This window comes from Haliotis asinina, chromosome 9 (genome assembly GCF_037392515.1).
Source record: "Haliotis asinina isolate JCU_RB_2024 chromosome 9, JCU_Hal_asi_v2, whole genome shotgun sequence".
NCBI lineage: Eukaryota > Metazoa > Mollusca > Gastropoda > Lepetellida > Haliotidae > Haliotis > Haliotis asinina.
The window spans coordinates 34,897,748-34,902,562 of NC_090288.1; positions in this window are offsets into that span (position 1 = coordinate 34,897,748).

Below are 4,815 nucleotides of genomic sequence, written 5' to 3' on the forward strand. Positions count from 1 at the left end.
TTAGATACATAAGAATTGGTTTACCAAATAAAACATGAAATCATGCAAATTGTACATATTTAATCATAGATTTCAATGAATGCTTATTTACATGAATCTCTAAAAGCACATTTTTTAGCTTAAATCTGGTGTGGCAACAATGTCGATATGCATTTAACAAGACTGTACAAAACTGGCACACAACAACATCACCACAATAATTCATAAAGAGGCAAGGAACAAGACCGAAAACCTTATCAACCTTAGAGAGAGGAATCCTTTCATAAATGTTTCAACATGACGGACTTCTGCACAATGTATCAGTATACATTACCTTTCCTTGAAAATTGTTTCAACTGATAATAACATGATACATAAACAATTTTCGTGGCCATTACCAACTTCCTACTATACTCCTCCCTACCTTCACCCACTACCCCTACAAAGTTGTGAGAAAGTCGTGGGACACCCTTCATTCACTCTGTCATTTTACATCCCCTCTGACCAATCTCACCCCACAGTCTCTTTAATAACATACTTGAATAATGGCACATAGATAATAACTTGATGAAATATGATTAACCCACGGAGTGACTATGACGTAAAGATGACGCTTACTGCTTCAATGAACATGATAGTATTATGAGCGGGTATCAAACCCTCGCATTCTTGGTCATTCTGCACATGTGACATACATAAGCTTTGACCTTTGTCTGTGGTGCCAAATGCCACAATTTGGCATGTTTCAGCACAATGACTGAATGAAAACAACAGTGAGTGACATATGTCATATTTGGGATTTCACTTTCTTGGTAAAGTACATATTCTAGTAGCTTTTTTTGGTTGAGTCCCATCCGAGATTCGCACCCTCAGAGTGAAATCCCAAATATGACATATGTTGCATTTGACCACTTTCCAAATGGCATCGTGTGATCATAACAGTGAGTGAGTATGATTTTATGCAGCTTTTTTGCAATATTCCAGGAGTATCATGGCAGGGGACACCAGGAATTACATTCACACATCGTACCCATGTGGAAAATTGAACCTGGGTCTTCAGTGTGACTAGCGAAAGTTTTAACCACCAGGCAACGCCTACACCACAAGAACAACAATGAATGACAAATATTTGGCCAACAATCCGTAAAAGACTGTGCATACATCAAAACAATACTCCAGTTTATCGATGAACTATTGCAATGGCTGCTGTACGGGGATGTGGACACCGGCTTCAGTGCCGTCCACCATTCTCTCCACATCTGTGTACACTCGTGCCAAACAATCTTATTCTGGCTGATGATGGTCGCAACCCTTTGGGCAAGAGGACTGGGAACAGTTGCACCAACTTGATCCAAATGTGAAAGTGGGTGGGTGAGTTTAGTTTTTAGGCTGCTTTTATCAATGAGTGAGTGGTTTATTTTTACGCCTCACTCTGCTTTTATCACTATCCCAGCAACAGGAGACAAAATCGGGCTACACACCTTGTACCAATTTTCAGCATCAAACCCATGACTTTGGTGTGATGAACAAACGCTTTAACCAGCAGGCTACTGCAACGCCATAATTTGACCTTATACAAACGGGGGCATATATCCTGAGATGGACTGGAACCATGTGTACTGAACTGCAAGGGGAAGAGGATAAAAACAATTATAGCTCATATTTCAGTGCTAAGCCAGGCTTAGAAGTTGGCAGACAACCTGAGTTTGAACATCAAGTTCCCAGACAAGGCATGCCTGAGCACCAAGATGGCCAACAAATTGTGCTGAGCACTAAACTGGCAGACTATGAGTGCTTGAGCACTAAGCTGGCAGACTATGTGTGCTTGAGCACTAAGCTGGCAGACTATGAGTGCTTGAGCACTAAGCTGGCAGACTATGAGTGCTTGAGCACTAAGCTGGCAGACTATGAGTGCTTGAGCACTAAGCTAGCAGACTATGAGTGCTTGAGCACTAAGCTGGCAGGCTATGTGTGCTTGAGCACTAAGCTCTCAGATGAACAGTGTTTGAGTTGGGTTTGGTTTTAGCAATATTCCAGCAATGCTTAATTGTCAAAATGTGCTTGAACACCAAGAACACTAAGCTGGCAGACATTGTGTGTTTGAAGCCTTAGCTGGCAGACAATGTGTACTTGAACACTTAGCTGGCAGACAATGTATGCCTAAACACTTAGCTGGCAGGGAAAGTGAACTTGAACACTGAACTGGCTGACAAACAGTTTGAACAGCTTGAAACAAATAGGCTACAGTCCATACCAACTATATACAACTGAATTGCTTTCCTTCCACTGTAACAGACACAACAGATACTTGAAATAATAAAATTTGTCCATAACTGAATGTCAGTATGACAATAAATAGATAAAACTATATTACAATATATACCCAGCACATCCCATCCTTACATATGAAAACACAACACAACTAACGGTGAACTAAATAGATACATACTGAAGAACAAAAGAAACTACACATTTCAGCTGATATTATCATGTTTCATTGATAATTAAAAATCCAATCAGTGATCTGTGCTGGTGCATTGTCAGCAATTAAAGAAAGCTTCTTCATGGTCATATATTTCAAATATTGATTATTTTGCATTATACACAATGGCTGATGGGTATCTGAGACAAAATATCTTTGAAAATTTAGATCATTTTCATAATCCTCAAACAAACAGGTCAGGGTCATGAGCTTGATCATGAGCTTGAACATTCATTTCTTACATTTGTTTATTAAAACAATATATTTTTACACAAATTACCAACATACAGAATATTACTTCAGAAAGCAGTGAAAGATAAACAGACAAAACTTTTTCAAATACTCCGGACACGTGAACTTGAATTTAAGTAAATTAAACTGCATTAAATGCATTAGAAAATTGTTTAAACTACTTAATCGAAGTTCAGTGTGACAGAATCTGGAGTTTCATTATTGAACTTTATTTTAGCATCCTTCAACATACACACATAAAAATTTAAGCAGAATACAACATATTTCAAAGTGAGTTAAAGAATGTAATAAATCAGACTAACTCTTGCAGCTGCTGGAGAACAGAAGGTGCCAACAGCCTTTTGATACAACTGATGCCAATGGTATTGAAAAAGTAACATATCAAAACAAAATTTAGCCCAAAGACTATACTTGTTGACTTGTTTAACACAGCACTCAGCAACATTCCAGCTGTATGGCATTCTGTAAACAATCAAATCACCAACATCAATCCAGTGATCAACATCATGAGCATCGATCTATGCAATTTGGATACGATGATGTGTCAACCAAGTCAGCGGCCCTGACCATCCGATCCTGGTAGTTGCCTCTGACTACTGAAAACCAATTCTAACCCATATCTGTTTAAGTCCCTATGCTTATGAAGATGCTTTGTCATATAAGTGAAAACACCAAACAAATCAGCAGTGTTTACTTATATAGCTCAAGAATTCAAGATGCCAAGAGAAATGACATGAGATGTGGGATGGCTAGAGAACTGGCCATTTCTCACCTGACCTTCAGATCCCTTCAAGACAATCACATTACATTAGCATAATCCAAGGGAGTTAACTTGAGGACTAGATTAAGTTGTGACCAAATTTATCAATACAATGCAGTATCACACTGCAATTAATCATATCACACCAATAATAATAATAATATACAAAACATTCTTCAAAAGAAAATATTTTCTTTATGCCAGCTATAAATACAGTCTAAAATTGGTTAATTTCAAATCATAAGATGATAAAATATCGCATTCAACATTCTACAATTGCAACCACAATAGCACTCTAAAAATGAAATGTTAAAAAAATTGTCTTTCGATACAAGGACACATAATACTGATACGTTGTAATCTATCACAATCATTCTAGTCTACTATGTTAAATTGTCTCACAAGTTAGGATCATGAACATTCACCTTTAGATTCTTTATACAAAAACTGAAACTTACAATACATAAACCAATACATAGCCATTTCTGGGATTTCAATTTAGCTATATTCCAGCAATATCATGGTCGGGGAATCAGAAATGGTCTTCACACATTGTACCCATGTGGGGAATCACACCTTGGCGTTCAGCATGAGCGAATGCTTTAACCGCTAGACTACCACGCCGCCACATGGCCGGAATGACTAGTGACCAAAGAGTATCAATAATGACAACTTATAACATCTTAGCAAGTCCCAATCACAAAAATATGTTACAAATCATTTCAATACCAAAACGTGTTCATTATTTATGTGTACTATGGCCTCTGTGCACATTTCCACAGTACAGCACTCCTGACACAGTTAGAAATATATTTATATCTTCACTGCTATATTTATTTGCTGCATGCTGCCTAATGATAAAACTGGTTGTCCACAAGTAAATGTAACTGATCCCTGTTAAAAATTTTCATAGGTGAAGACTTATAAAAAATTCAGTGCCTCTGTTGCGGCTCTAGCTGAAAAACATCCAACACATAATCCATGACAAAACTGAGTGAGTCAGGTTGAACATTGTTTAACTCATACCTCGGCAGTGATGGAGGAATGAACAAAGTTATGACATTTATTTTTACACCACTCTTAGCAATATTCTAGCAATATCATGTCGAGGTGATACCCAAAACAGGCTTCACACATTGTGCCCATAGTGAATCAAAGCAGATCTTCAGCGTGACGAGCAAACGTTTTAACCACTAGGCTACCCCATCTGCCTAGTACTCAGGTGTAACCCAACAAGGGTACAGATAACAAACCAAGGGTCATATAAGGAAAACATGGGAGTCAAACCTGGACCTAGTCATGATGAGGGATGATCACAAGAAACAGTACGACAAAATCTAAG